At 39.1% G+C, this 16793-nt stretch overlaps 1 pseudogene; it reads right to left on the bottom strand.

Moving 5' to 3' along the window:
- Positions 1-4682: 4682 nt before the first annotated feature.
- Positions 4683-9225, bottom strand: LOC101086563 (annotated as a pseudogene).
- Positions 9226-16793: the final 7568 nt, after the last annotated feature.

The following is a 16793-nucleotide window of genomic DNA, read 5'->3' as shown; positions in this document are numbered from 1 at the left end:
CTAAAAAACAAAAACAAAAGACAAAAACAACTTACATATTTGAATGTTAAACCTGATAGCATAAATCTCTTAGAAAAAAAGGTGGTTATCTTCTTGACATTAATCTTGGTGATGATTTTTTGGATTCAACCTCAAAAGCAAAGGCAGAAAAAGCAAAAATAAACAACTAGGACTACATCAAACTAAAAAACTTCTGCACAGCAAAGTAACCATCAGCAAAATGAGAATGCAACTTACTGAGGGAAACTATTTGCAAATCTTCTGATGAAATGTTAATATCCAAACTATACAACTCAATACCGTAAAAGCCATCTGACTGAAAAATGGGCAGAGGATCTGCATGGACATTTTGCCAAAGGAAATATACAAATGGCCAATAGATACATGAAAATGTGCTCAACATCACTAATCATCAGGGAAATGCAAATCAAAACCACAGTGAGATATCACCTCACACCTGTTAAAATGACTCTTACCAAAAAGAAAGAAGTATTGGCAAGAGTGTGGAGAGGAGATATTGCTAGTGTGCTATTGGTGGAAGCATACATTTTTGCATCCACTACTGAAAACAGTATGGGGAGGTCACCCAAAAAATTAAAACTAGTACTACCATATGATCAAGAAATTCTATGGGTGTATAACTGAAGAAAGTTAAAACAAAAAGATCTGCATCCCCTTACCATCACGTTCACTGCAGCATTATCACAATAGCCAAGATAGGAAAGCAACCTAAGTGCCCATCAGTGGATGCATGAATAAACCAAGTGTGGTATATACATACACAATGGAATACTATTCTGCCATCAAAAGAAGAAAATACAGTAAAACATTGGTTTGCAAGCATGATTTGCTCCAGAAACATGCCTGTAATCCAAAGCACTTGTATATCAACACGAATTTCAAGAACCATTGGCTCAGCTGTGATTATGTGATATTCAGCATCATGTACTACTCGTATTGCAAGTTAACATCACTCGTTTATCAAGTTAAAATTTATTAGAAATGTTTGCTTGTCTTGTGGAAAACTCACAGAACAAGTTACTCTTAATCCAAGGATTTACTGTACTGCCATTTGTGACAACATGGATGGACCTTGAAGGCATTATACTAAAATAAGTCAGAGAAAGACAAAATACAGTATGACCTCACTTACATGGGGAGTCCTAAATACACACAGACACAAACTCATAGATACGGAGAACAGATTGGTGGTTTCCAGAAGTAGGGGGTGAAGGCTGGGAGAAATGGGTGAAGGTACCATGGGTGAAGAAATGGGAGAAATGGGAGAAATGGGAGAATGGTGATAGTTGATAATACTATATTGCCTGTTTGCAAGCTGCTAAGAGAATAGACTTAAAAGTTCTTGTTACAAGAAAAAAAATGTTGTCATTAGGTTTAGTGGCAGATTTAACTAGACTCATTGTGGTAATCATTTTGCAGTATTTATATGAAATGATACACCTGGAACTAGGATAATGTTACATGTCATTATACCTCAGTTTAAAAAAAGAGCAATGTACAAGGATAGAAAAGAAAGAACCGTTACTCACAAAAGGGATGAATCTTACAAATCTCATGTTGAGTAAAGAAGTCAGATTAATAAAAAAAAAAAAAAAAAAAGACCAGATACTGTATGACTCAATTTATAAGTTCAAGAACAGACAACACTAAGTAACCATTATCCAACCCCACCAGTGGTTGCCACTGGGCAGGAGTGGACTAGCACCAAATGGAAAGGCATGAAAGAAACTTCGACAGTGTTAGACATGTTCTGCATCTTAATCTGATTCATGGTTATTATTATGTTAAAGTGACCAAGATGTGCACTTAAGATGAGCTCTCTTTATACATTTTATGTATGTTATACCTAAAACAGGGGGAAAAAAGTGGGTAAAAATTATTTAGAGAGGAACTTTTGAGCAAAACTGTCTCTCAAACTGTGGTTATCTACTGAATAACTGCATTTTTTGTATACCTTTTGAATACATTGTGCTATCACTGTGTCCTTTTTTTTTTTCACTTAAGACAGGGAATACTTGTATTCAAACCTATCAGAGAAATGGACAGCTTGAATCTGTAACAGAGTGCTGTGTTTTAAAGCATAGGTCAGTAATTATATACGAGAGTATATACTGCTACATACAAATTAACTGATCACAGCTCAACCTTTATTCTTTTTTTTAATATTATTTATTGTCAAATTGGCTAACATATAGGGTATAAAGTGTGCTCTTGGTTTTGGGGGTAGATTCCTGTGGTTGATCGCTTACATACAACACCCAGTGCTCATCCCAAGTTCCCTCCTCAATGCCCATCACCCATTTCCCCCTCTCTCCCATCCCCCGATCCACCCTCAGATTGTTCTTTGTATTTAAGAGTCTCTTATGGTTTTCCTCCCTCCCTCTCTGTAACATTTTTCCCCCTTTCCTTCCCCCAGGGGTCTTAAGTTTCTCAAGATCCACATATGAGTGAAAACATAGGATATCTGTTTTTCTCTGACTTATTTCACTTAGCATAATACCCTCCAGTTCCATCCACATTGTTGCAAATGGCAAGATTTCATTCTTTCTCATTGCCAAGAAGTATTCCTTATTTTCTTTATTCATTTATCAGTTGGACATTTGGGCTCTTTCCATAATTTGGCTATTGTTGAAAGTGCTGCTGTAAACATTGGGGTACTGTGCCCCTATGAATCAGCACTCCTGTATCCTTTGGATAAATACCTAGTAGTGCTGTTGCTGGGTCATAAGGTAGTTCTATTTTTAATTTTTTGAGGAATCTCCACACTGTTTTCCAGAGTGGCTGCACCAGTTTGCATTCCCACCAACAGTGCAAGAGGTTTCCCATTTCTCCACATCCTTGCCAGCATCTGTTGTTTCTTGAGTTGTTAGTTTTAGCGACTCTTATTGGTGTGAGGCGTTATCTCAGTGTGGGTTCAATTTGTATTTCCCTGATGAGTGACATTGAGCATCTTTTCATGCATCTGTTGGCCATCTGGATGTCTTCTTTGGAAAAGTGTCTATTCATGTGTTCTGCCCATTTCTTCACTGGATTATTTGTTTTTCTGGTGTTGAGTTTGGTAAATTCTTTATAGATTTTGGACACTAACCCTTTATCCGATATGTCATTTGAACACATCTTTTCCCATTCTGTAAGTTGCCTTTGTTTTGTTGATTGTTTCTTTTGCAGTGCAGAAGCTTTTTATCCTGATGAGGTCCCAGCAGTTCATTTTTGCTTTTGATTCGCTTGCCCTTGGAGACATGTTGAGCAAGAAATTTCTGTGGCTGAGATCAAAGAAGTTGTTGCCTGCTTTCTCCTCCAGGGTTTTGATGGTTTCCTGTCTCACATTCAGGTCTTTCATCCATTTTGAGTTTATTTTTGTGTATGGTGTAAGAAAGTGGTCCAGGTTCATTCTTCTGCATGTCACTGTCCAGTTCTCCCAGCACCACTTGCTAAAGAGACTTTTTTTCTCATGGATACTCTTTCCTGCTTTGTCAAAGATTAGTTGGCCATACATTTGTGGGTCCAATTCTGTGTTCTCTATTCTATTCCATTGGTCTATGTGTCTGTTTTTGTGCCAATGCCATACTGTCTTGATGATTACAGCTTTGTAGTAGAGGCTAAAGTCTGGTATTGTGATGCTTCCTGCTTTGGTTTTCTTCCTGAATATTACTTTGGCTATTCTGGGTCTTTTGTGGTTCCATACAAATTTTAGGATTGCTTATTCTAGCTTCGAGAAGAATGCTGGTGCAATTTTGATTGGGATTGCATTGAATATGTAGATAGCTTTGGATAGTATTGACATTTTAACAATATTTGTTCCTCCAATCCATGAGCATGGAAAGTTTTTCCATTTCTTTGTCTTCTTCAATTTCCTTCATAAGTTTTCTATAGTTTTCAACATACATATCTTTTATAACTTTGGTTAGGTTTATTCATAGGTATTTTATGGTTCTTGGTGCAATTATAAATGGGATCTATTTCTTTATTTCTCTTTCTGTTGCTTCATTATTGGTGTATAAAAATGCAACCGATTTCTGTACATTGATTTTGCACCCTGCAACTTTGTTGAATTCATGTATCAGTTCTAGCAGCCTTTTGGTGGAGTCTTTTGGGTTTTCCATGTAAAGTATCATGTCATCTGCAAAAACTTAAAGTTTAACTTCTTCTTTGCCAATTTTGATGCCTTTTATTTCGTTCTGTTGTCTGATTGCTGACACCAGGACTTCCAACAATATGTTAAACAACAGTGGTGAGAATGGGCATCCCTGTCGTGTTCCTGAACTCAGGAGGAAAGCTCTCAGTTTTTCCCCATTGAGGATGATATTAGCTGTGGGCTTTTCATATATGGCTTTTATGATGTCTAGGTATGTTCCTTCTACCATGACTTTCTTGAAGGTTTTTATTAAGAAAGGATGCTATGTTTTGTCAAATGCTTTTTCTGCATCTATTGACAGGATCATATGGTTCTTATCCTTTCTTTTATTGATGTGATGTATCACATTGATTGATTTGTGAATTTTGAACCCGCTCTGCAGCCCAGGAATGAATTCCACTTGATCATGGTGAATAATTTTTTATATGCTTTGAATTCGATTTGCTAGTATCTTGTTGAGAATTTTTGCATCCATATTCATCAGGGATATTGGCCTGTAGTTCTCCTTTTTTTTGTGAGGTCTCTGGTGGCTTCATAGAATGAGTCTGGTAGAATTCCCCTGGGAAGCCATCTGGCCCAGAACTCTTATTTGTTGGGAGATTTTTGGTAACTGATTCAATTTCTTCACCAGTTATGAGTGCAACCTTTATTCTTAAAACAGAAGAAGCTTCCCTGTAAAAGCAGTATCTTTATAACATTTTTAACTTTAGTATTCCTCTCCCTTTCACCCTTTCCTTCCATCAGAATCCACAGCAACCTCTTCATAATCCTTCTCAGGCAGCCATGTCCTCACAAGCCTCAGAAGACTCTCCTTCCTCCATTCCCTCACCCACATACTGGTGAACAAAGGCATGCTTGGTATATATCAGGTCAAACTTGTGGTCCAAGGGATCCCAGGCCTCAGCAATGACTGTGGTGTTGGTCAGCATGCACACAGCTCTCTGTACTTTGGCCGGGTCTCCACCAGGTACCACGGTGGGAGGCTGGTAATTAATGTCAACTTTGAATCCAGTGGGCACAAGTCCACAAACTGGATGGTGCGCTTGGTCTTGATGGTGGCATTGACAATAGTGACATCTTTGGGAACCACATCATCACAGTACAACAGGCAGCAAGCCATGTATTTACCATTTAACCATCTGGTTGGCTGGCTCAAAGCATGCCTTGGTGATCTCTGCTACAGAAAACTGCTCATGGTTGGCTTTCTCAGCAGAGATGACAGGGGCATGTGTGATCAGAAAGGAGTGGATGTGGGGTCCGGAATTCTGTCAGATCAACATTCAGGACTCCATCAAATCTGAGGGAAGCGGTGATCGAGGACACAATTTGACCTATCACACTATTCAGGTTAGTGTATGTTGGGCATTCAATATCCAGGTTCAAAAAACACACACACACACACACACACACACAACTTTTTTTTAATGTTTATTTTTGACAGAGACAGAGCATGAATGGGGGAGGGGCAGAGAGGGAGACACAGAATCTGAAGCAGGCTTCAGACTCTGATCTGTCAGCACAGAGCCTGACATGAGGCTCAAACTCACGAACCGTGAGATCATCATCTGAGCTGACGTCAGATGCTTAACTGACTGAGCCACCCAGATGCCCCAGTATCGAGGTTTATTTGACAGATGTCGTAGATGGCCTCATCGTCTACCATGAAGGCACAATCAGAATGCTCCAGGGTGGTGTGTGTAGTGAAGATGGAGTTGTAGGGCTCAACTACAGCAATGGAAACTTGGAGGGCTGGGTAAATAGAGAACTCCAGCTTGGACTTCTTTCCATAATTGACAGAGAGATGTTCCATCAGCAGGGAGGTAAACCTGGAACCAGTTCCCCTTCCAAAGCTATGGGAAACCAAGAAGCCCTGAAGACCTGTGCACTGGTTGGCCAGTTTCCAAATTCGGTTCAAGACAAGGTCACTGATCTCCTTGCCAACGGTGTAGTGCCCTCGGGTTGGCAGCATCTTCCTTGCCTGTGATGAGCTTCTCAGGGTAGAAAAGCTGGAGGTAGGGGCCAGTGTGAACTTCATCAATGGCTGTGGGTTCCAGGTCTACAAACACCACCCTGGGAATGTGCTTGCCAGCACCTGTCTCACTGAAGAAGGTATTTAAGGGTCATCTCCTCCCCTAATGGTCTTGTCACCTGGCATCTGGTCATTGGACTGGATGCCGTATTCCAGGCAATAGAACTCCTAACAGGCATTGCCAATCTTAACACCAGCCTGGCCAACATGAATGGGGATAAATTCGTGCATGGTTGCTGCTTTATGGCTGCTGAGCAGGTGGCAGATAGGAAAAGGAGAGGTTGTTGCTTCTTACAGCAGGCCTCTTAGGGGGTCAATGTAAGAGAACACGCCTCATCATGCCCTCTTAGTGAAAGATGATTAAAAGCTAACATCTCAATCAGAAGTATCACGTTCTGAAGTTCCTAGGAAATTTGTGAGGTCTGGGTTCAGATGGGATACAAGCACATCTAGCATAAAGCAAGAGCACAGACTTGAGTTCAAGTCCTAATATTTATACATACTAACTGGATGACATTAGGCAGTTCATAACTTCTTTGTCTCTATTGCATCTGTAAAAGAGACATGAGATTTCTTTGCAGAGTTGCTACGGGGTGGAAGTGAGATAATCCACGTATAGCAAAGTACATCAACTGTTTGGTATTTTTACTCCCTACTCTTTACCCATAGAGAGTCAGGGGACACTATTGTATTAAAGGTCACAAAGCATGCATCTACCTTCTACCAGCATATTTTCTTAATGGTCTTTGAAATAGTTTACCTTCCAAGAATGTAACCAAGAATTCAGCAGAGAAAAAAAAAAAAAAAACAATTGTATCCACAACTTAGGAACTAACATTTCTGGGGGAAAATGAAACATGAGAAAGTCCTCATATGTTTTTCTATCCTTAGTTATCACCTTACAAATCCAGTCCTGGTGTTACCTAGAACCTTTTTTTCTCTCTCTTTCCAAAATAAGTCACATGTTCTGAATTCCATTGACCCTCTGACAAAGCAGAGGAGCTTCCCATATTCAAGATTCTTGGTTGCAAGTGACAGAACACCCTGTACCAACTGGCTTTAAATAGAAAGGAATTGCACAGGTTTGCATAACCAAAACATCCAAGAGGTGGCACTATTTCAAGCACAGTTTATTGGGCGCTCAAATGCCACCAGGTCCTGGTCTCTCCATCCCTCTTTGCCTACCTTTCCTGAGAGCAGTTTCAGCAACTTCAGGTGTACATCTCATAGCAGGGAAATCCCAGTGGAAAAGAGCTTGTTAGCATACGCCCATAGGAAAGTGTAGGTCTGTCTCTGATGTCACAAAGAATCATGATGTGCTGTAAGTCAGGAGACTAGTGCCTAATTCTGACATTAGTCCTAAAATTTGTATAATGTTGGGCAAGTCATTTGCTTCCCCCGCACCTCAATTGTCTCATTCTCAAAATAAAGGGATAAAATCTCAATGCTATCTCGGGTCTGTTGCAGAGCTAATACTTCTTCCTTGTTTCAGAGTAAAGGCTTTTCCTCTGGAGTTAGAGAATAGTGCCCTCTGATGGTCTATTCTATAGTTGCCTTTTTATTTCATTTCACTGATTTACAGTTTCCAATTCACAAAGAGAAAATAGTCTGAACAAAGGTACTGTAAAATGAAATTCAATATTGACATCTATTTCATTTCTATTCTCCTTATAAGATGTAAATAGGCTTGTGTCCTAACATGAGCAGTTAAAGCTATGGATTTCATATTGCTGTTTTTGCTGTGTCCATTTTCTCATGTGGTATTTTCAGTGTTGTTCAGTTATAAGTATTTGTAATCCCTTATGATTTTTTTTGACCCATGTGTCATTGAGTTACTTCATTTCCAAACCTTTGGAAATTTTCTAGATGTCTTTTTATTATTAATGTCTAACAATTTCATTGCGGTCATACAATATTCTGTGTGATTTAAAGCTTTAAGTTTTAGACTGCTCTTATGTCTCAACATATTGTCTCTCTCGATGAATACCCCATGTTCACTTGAAAAGTGTATTTGACGTGTGCAGTGTGTGTTCTTTACTATGTTGAGTTCTTTGTAATATTCAACTCTTCTGTATCCTTCATACTTCCCTTTGTTTTACAGTCATTTACTGGAGAGTCATTACTGAGAGTGGTGTTTTACAGTCAATTACTGAGAGTCATTTACTGAGAGAGTCATTTTTGAGAGAATCTCAAAATATGATTGTGGATTTGTCTATTTCTCCATCTACTTTTGTCAGTTTTTTCCCATGTATACTTTGAAACTCTGTTAGCAGTTACCTTTGCATATAGGATGATAGGTCTCCTTAATAAATTGACCTATATAACATAATGTCTCTTTTTATCTCTGGCAAGACTCCTTGTTTTGAAGTTTATTGTGTCCAGTATTAATATAGCCACACCACCTAATAATCTGTGCTTCTATAATAAATATTTTCTATCATTTTACTTATAACCTATCTACGATTTTATACTCATGTGTGTCCCTTTTAAACATCTCAACAGTTGGGCCTTTTAAAAGTTCTTTTCAAATTGAAGGTCATGTCCACTAACATTTACTGTGATATAATAATTGATATGGCTAGGTTGATGTGTGTCATTTTGTTATTCATTTCCTAGTTGTTTCAGCTGTCCTTTGTTCCCTCAGTTCTCCTTTCTTGCCATCTTTCGGTAGTCCACCTGATCTCTTCTACTGACTTATATTTCTCTCTTTTAACGATTCCCCTTGATGCATCTTTTACGTGGTTACAATATGCATCTCTAACTTCTCATGGTTTGGCACGGATCACCACTGTCGGTTCATACAGAACGTAAGAACCATACCACAGTATACTTTCATTTACCTCCTCTCATTCTTTGTGCAACTATTGTCACAGATTTTACTAGTACATATGTTATGCTACTCAGAATCCAATATTGATATTTTACTCTAAAAGTAAAATGTATTATAAGGCCTTATATCCTTATACCTAAAATATATAAAGAACTCTCCAAGCTCAACAGTAAAGAGCAAATAATCCAATTATAAAAAGGGCAAAATATATGAAGAGATGTTTCACTGATGAGGAGAGAGGCAGAGGGCCAAAAAGCACATGAAAATATGTTTAACATCATTAGTCACTGGGGACATGCAAATTAAAGCCACAATGAGTTATTACTGCACACCTAGTAGAAAAGCTAAAATTAAAAAAAATAGCGATAATACTAAATGCTGGTAAGAATGCCAAAAAGCTGGATCACTTATACCTTGCTGTAAAATGGGGCACTCTGGAAAAGAGCTCAGCAATGTCTTATGAAACTAAACATCTAATTACCATTCTTACCCAGAAGTCGCTGTCTTGGGCATTTACCCCAGAGAAACGAAAACGTATCTTTACACAAAACCCGTACACGAATATTCATCACAGCTTTATTTCTAGTAGCGAAGCACAGCAAACAATCCAGATGTCCTTTGAGGGGGTGAATGGTTTAACAGGGGTATACATATATCATCAAATACTACTCAGCAATACATAGGAACAAACGAATGATATAAACAACAATCTAGTTGAATGGCCATGAATTACTCTGAATGAGAAAAGCCCAATACCAATTAGTGGTTGCCAGAGTTTAGGGAGAGAGGTGGGGAGACTGCAGGAGAGAAGTGGGTGTGGTTATAAACGAATAGCACAAGGGGTCTTTGTGATGGATCTGTTCTGTATCTAGACTGTGATGTTAGGTTTACGGATCTGCATGGGTGATACAATTATATGGAACTAAACACACATACATATAAATGAGTACAAGTAAAACTGAGGAAATCTGAAGAAGACCTCTGAATTTTATCAATGTCAGTATCTTGGTTGTGATACTGTACTATAGTTCTGTGAACTGTTTGCCCTGGAGAGAATTGGGTAATAGGTACGTGGGATCCCTCTATATTATTTCTTACGACTGTACATGAATCTATAATTATCTCAAAATAAAAAGTTTAATTAAAATAAAAAGGTTTTGGGGAGGCTGTGTGGCTCAGTCAGTTAAGCGTCCAACTTCAGCTCAGGTCATAATCTCATTGTTCATGAGTTCAAACCCCACGTGAGGCTCTGTGCTGACAGCTCAGGGCCTGGAGCCTGCTTCGGATTCTGTGTCTCCCTCTCTCTCTGCCCCTCCCCCACTTGTGCATGCTGTCTCTCTCTCAAAAAAGTGAATAAACATTTAAAAAATTAAAAACAAAAAAGTTTTCTTTTATTAAAATTTTTATTTTATTAAATATTGTATTATTTTTATTTTATTAAAACAAAAACAAATTGTGCCAGGAGGTATAAAGACATAACAAATGTTTTTATTATGGAGACAACAGAGTTAGGAAGCCAATGGTTTTAGAGATGGCAAAACCTGACTGGTCATGCCCAGGAAACACTTCAGTTGTGAGAGGTGAACTTTGTTGTCTGATAATCATACCTGTTAACATTTATTGCCCAGTTCTAAATGCTTGATATGCAGCATTTCTTTGGATCTTTATTATAACTTTCTGAAGTAGGATTTTTTATTATGCCCATTTTGCTCATGAAAAATCAAAGCATAGTCAGATTAAATAACTTTGCAAGTCATTTTTTTTTTTTTTTTTTAACTCAGGGCAGTCCTGTTTTGGCCAATCTTGAGTAATATTTCAGCATTATACAAACGACACTAGATAATTTGTCAAAATCTTGGGTTCTAAGGCCAGCATGCTACTGATTCACATTTTAACTTGCAAAGTGATTCGACCACCCAGTTACCCCATTTGAAAAAAGAAATTGGAGTACATTCCTAGAATCCTCATCACATTAGCATTCTATATTTTTATGATACCCCAATTCTAGAATGGATGGTAGAAAAGAATGTTTTCCATTCCCATTTTGTTTTTTTTTTTTGTTTGTTTGTTTTTTCAACGTTTTTTATTTATTTTTGGGACAGAGAGAGACAGAGCATGAACGGGGGAGGGGCAGAGAGAGAGGGAGACACAGAATCGGAAACAGGCTCCAGGCTCTGAGCCATCTGCCCAGACGCGGGGCTCGAACTCACAGAGTGCGAGATCGTGACCTGGCTGAAGTCGGACGCTTAACCGACTGCGCCACCCAGGCGCCCCTCCATTCCCATTTTGATAGCTAGAACCATGTCCAGAGACATCATTCCTTTTCCCTCTTTTCTTGAACCATTTAAGTGTTTATCGAACATCCACTATAGGCTGTATGTTGAGTATTTGGTTTTATTTGGGTTCCTGATGCCTCCCTTCCCCCCACCTTTCTCTACCTCTTCCTGTACAAGGCTTTCCTAATGCCTTCAGGCATAGCAAATTTCAGATGATAACAATATCAGTCATTTACTGAGTGCTTTCCAAGCGCTAAAGATTGACACAGGTGGTGTTATTTAGCCAAGAAGAAACCCAGGGAAATGGTACTATCATCACTTTTTTCTACCTGTGGTATTATCATCACTTTTTTCTACCAATGTAAATGTCTGTGTTAAGGACAGTCACTGATAGTGGAAGGCTGAGAGGTCTCAGACCCTAACCTACCTAGCTCAGACATACCTGGAAACGTTGTCTATCCCTTGAAACCTTCCAGAAGGTCATTTTTTAGGAGGGGATTACTCCATTATGATTTTTGTTTTTTTTTAACTTTCTCACTTTCCTTTCTGAAACTTTACATTTGATAACAAATCATTTTGACGCAAAGCACCTCGGAATTCCAGAAGCTCCCGTAAGGTGGCGGTATAAGCACAATCCGTGTGCACGCAGCCTTCAGCGTCCAGGAGTCAACCTCCAAGTCATGCACTTCAATCAGCTTTGGGTCAGTTCTGGAGTTATGTAAAATGTAAACATTAGGGCCCCCTGAACGGGGAAAAAAAGTTTGGAGCATCCAGGGTATTGACCCCAGAGGAGATTCAACCAACTTGCAAAAGAAAGAACGTAACTTCCTATGGGGAAAAAACAAAGCACATACTTGTAGCTGCCCACTCATTTGATAACTGGCCTTATCGTAGTCGTCCAGCAGCAAACACAAGATCCCTAGCCACAGATGTTTGCGCATTTCCTCTATCTTCTTGCAACCAAACATTTGAGAATAAATAGCCTATTTCTTCCTTCTTGACTTGCTCCAGTGGTTGTAAACAAGGGAATGACTGGCATACAGAAATGACACATATTTTTCTTTAGCACATATGAATCCCTTCCTCGGGACTAAATGCAAGAACTGAATAATTCAGACAACGCTCTCAAAGTCAGGACAAAAACAACCAGGAAATAAACATTTATTCAGTTGCATCCAAGTATAACCGATTATCTTTGGGCTGTCTGCCCAGCACTTGACTGTGCCTTGTGGATAAATGTCTTATCCATTCGCAAAATTAGTCCTCAGGAGCCATGTTTTTACTTCATGAAGCTTGGTCAGAGCTTATTGTATTAGAGGTAAACACCTGACTCCAGAAGAGGTAACTCACAGGCTGGCCAGAGGTCAACTGCATTCTCTCTTGGGGACTCCAGCTAACAGACAGAGGTGCACCTTACTAAGTCCCCTCATGGATGAAGCATTAGGGAGGAAGCCCAAGGACTCTTGCTGATGAGCGCCTGGCTGTTCAACCTTCCTCAAATCCTAGATGGTATCTAGGTGGTTTTTGCTTAAGCTTATTTTGAATGGGTTTCTGTTACGTGCATTTCCTATGAAAGATACCAAAGGCCAGTGCAAAGGCCAGTGAGAATATGAGAAGGAATTTATGACTTATTCTCTGCTCCCAGGGGAATGGGTAATCTTCCTTGCTAGAGAAGAGAACTAGGTTTCTGGAATTCAACACAGATTCATAGCCTTGAGAATGTCCTTTGTTTCTCTCAGAGCCTCAGCTTTGTTCTCAGTAAGCATGGAAATGATACCATCTACCTAACAAAGTCATCTCCAGCAGGCAGCGCCCATCTGGCTAGGTACCTGGCTCATAGAAGATGCTCAGCACACATCAGCCTCCACTCTGCCTTGCAAGCAGGTCCTTCAGCTGGTCTCAAATGCAAGTCAAAAAACACCATGGGAGTTTTTAATAGGAAACACATTTATCATTCTTACAAAGAAAAAAAAAATATATATATATAGCCATAACAACAGCTGTTTAGCCAGGGATAGATTCTCTGTTTGGACCTTGCTGGGGGCCAGGGAACATTGCTCCAAGAAATAGGCTTATGGACAATAAGACTGAAGCCTGATTCTGGAAAGAAAGACGTGAGTAGCTCCTAAATTTAACCAGTGTTGAAGGTTGAGTAGGAAAGTCTAGAGGAACATTTGAGCCCCCATGCTTGGGAATACTGGAACACAGAGGGTGTAACCTCCTAACTGGACAGCATCCCACTCCTGCTAATAGTCTCTCTTGTGAAGAAAATTTTCGCACAATCGACTCATTCTCATGAAAGAGCCCAATATGGGTACCCTTCTCTAGGTATTTTCAAAGAAGTTAGTGAAGATAACACAAACAAAAAAAAATCTATTCACGGAATTTCAGGCATCATTGGTGAAACCTTTCTTCCTAGGGTGGCTTTCAGAGTGTCTTTAAATCACCCCCTTAGAGATGGGATGTTAGATCACCTGCTGTACCTAGAGAAGATTCCCAGGGCCTGGGGCTTGGGTTCTCACCGTCCTGTTACTGAGAAAGCATCAACAATGCAGTGGGCAAGCCACAGCTAGCAGCCAACAAATGTTCCCCAAGTGTCCACTCAATGTCAGGGACTACTGAACAGGAAATGCAGCATGACCTTGACAGACACTTCCTCCCCTCAAAACATCCTGCATGAGTACACACCAAGTATATACACAGGGCTTCCGACTCAGATTTTTTTTCATAGTCCAGTCTCCCTGGATTCATTTCTGAGTTCCATGGAACACGGAAGAGCTGTTTCCTGAAAGCCCTTTAGAATTGTGGGGCACCAGTATCTCTCCTTATTAAAAAAATAAAACACAGAAAGCAGAGGACATTTTTACCCATTTTGCTGCTGAAGTTTGAATAGCTTTGCCACGCTAAGAGTTCCAACATCACTGCTGCCACTCACCAGGCATTATATCCCTAGGTGGGCCCATAGTCTGGCTGCCCAGGTTGGACAAGTTCAGAGGTGACACATTTGCCTGTGAGCGCGCATGAGACAGCCCCTAGGAACATACTGAAATATTACTGGAACAGGCCATGAAGCAAAGGTCAACAAAAGAGCACCTACACAAGTGAACAGAGAAAAGCAAATTTTTCAAAATTAAAAGACTATGTATAAATAAGATTCCCTCTGAAAAAGTAAACAAGATATGAAATAAGGATCCAGGTTTGCTTTGGTATTAATTACAATGCTCATCAGAATGGTATCTAAAATCTTTTAACTGTTTTCTCCCCTGTTTTAATATATGCCCCCCAAAAAAGCAAGTCTGAGCTTGGTCAAGAGAGCTTAGGGTACACTCTTTGTTTCGTTTTGTTTTTAATTTTTTTTTCAATATATGAAATTTATTGTCAAATTGGTTTCCATACAACACGCAGTGCTCATCCCAAAAGGTACCCTCCTCAATACCCATCACCCACCCTCCCCTCCCTCCCACCCCCCATCAACCCTCAGTTTGTTCTCAGTTTTTAAGAGTCTCTTATGCTTTGGTTCTCTCCCACTCTAGCCTCTTTTTTTTTTTTCCTTCCCCTCCCCCATGGATTTCTGTTAAGTTTCTCAGGATCCACATAAGAGTGAAAACATATGGTATCTGTCTTTCTCTGTATGGCTTATTTCACTTAGCATCACACTCTCCAGTTCCATCCACGTTGCTACAAAGGGCCATACTTCATTCTTTCTCATTGTCACGTAGTACTCCATTGTATATATAAACCACAATTTCTTTATCCATTCATCAGTTGATGGACATTTAGGCTCTTTCCATAATTTGGCTATTGTTGAGAGTGCTGCTATAAACATTAGGGTACAAGTGCCCCTATGCATCAGTACTCCTGTATCCCTTGGGTAAATTCCTAGCAGTGCTATTGCTGGGTCATAGGGTAGGTCTATTTTTAATTTTTTGAGGAACCTCCACACTGTTTTCCAGAGTGGCTGCACCAGTTTGCATTCCCACCAACAGTGCAAGAGGGTTCCCATTTCTCCACATCCTCTCCAGCATCTATAGTCTCCTGATTTGTTTATTTTGGCCACTCTGACTGGCGTGAGGTGATATCTGAGTGTGGTTTTGATTTGTATTTCCCTGATGAGGAGCGACGTTGAGCATCTTTTCATGTGCCTGTTGGCCATCCGGATGTCTTCTTTAGATGATGTCTATTCATGTTTTCTGCCCATTTCTTCACTGGGTTATTCGTTTTTCAGGTGTGGAGTTTGGTGAGCTCTTTATAGATTTTGGATACTAGCCCTTTGTCCGATATGTCATTTGCAAATATCTTTTCCCATTCCGTTGGTTGCCTTTTAGTTTTGTTGGTTGTTTCCTTTGCTGTGCAGAAGCTTTTTATCTGCATAAGGTCCAGTAGTTCATTTTGCTTTTAATTCCCTAGGGTGCACTCTTTGATAGATGAAGAAGAGATGAGTTTAACACACTGATTAGCTTTAAAACAAAACAAAACAGGACAGATTCTCTCTTCTTGTTTTCTGTCTCAAAAAAGCCCCTGATAAGAGGAAGTTACTATTAGTGAAGTGAATGTTTAGTATTATCAGAATCGCTTAAAATAAATGAGTGTTTGTGAAAAGCACACTAGCTTAAGAAATCATTTACCTGAGACTTATTGAAATAGTAATGTATAAACAATTGATTAAAACATATTTTGTGTGTTATGTGTACACTGTATTCTTAATGTAAGCCTGAAAAAAATGTTATTAAGAAAATCATAAGGAAGAGAAAATACATTTATAGGACCGTACTGTTTTTACTGGGGAAAAAATCCACATATAAATGAACTCATGCAGTTAAAACCCATGTGGTTCAAGGCCAACTGTATATACAAATATCAAATCATTATGTTGTATACCTAATATCATGTGATATGTCAATTTTACATCAATAACTAAAAACTATCCTAAATGGAAAACAGAGATATTCAGGAGACTATAAATTTTAATTTGATATAAAACTTATATCAAAACATCATCAAAAAAGTAGAAAGATGAATAACTGGGAAGAATATTTGCCACAATACAACAAAAGGTAAATGTCCTTAACATATAAAGAGTTTATAAACACTGAAAACTAAAGATACTAAGGGTGCCTACAAAATGTAAAGGATATGAAAAACTATTCACAAAAAATATAAGGCTTGGAAAGATATTCTGTGTTCATGAATTGGAAGACTTAAAATCATTAATCATGAATATGTCAATAGTACCCAAGTGATCTACAAATTAGCGAAAGTCCTCTTGAAATCACATGGAATACCAGGGCACCCTCAATGGTCAAAACAATCCCGAAGAAAAGAAACAAATTTAGAGGTCTTATATTTTATTATTTCAAAACTTATTACAAAGCTACAGTATCTAAAATGGTGTGATACTGGCATGAAAATGAATATAGAGGCCAATGGAAGAGAATAGAGATCCTAGGAATAATCCCGCACATGTGAAAGGAATGGTGAAAGGAATTTTTATAAGGGTGCCAA

Source organism: Felis catus, chromosome B2 (assembly GCF_018350175.1).
Source record: "Felis catus isolate Fca126 chromosome B2, F.catus_Fca126_mat1.0, whole genome shotgun sequence".
NCBI classification, from domain to species: Eukaryota; Metazoa; Chordata; class Mammalia; order Carnivora; family Felidae; genus Felis; species Felis catus.
Note: the sequence above shows the minus strand (reverse complement) of the source record. Positions and strands in the feature narration are given on the sequence as shown.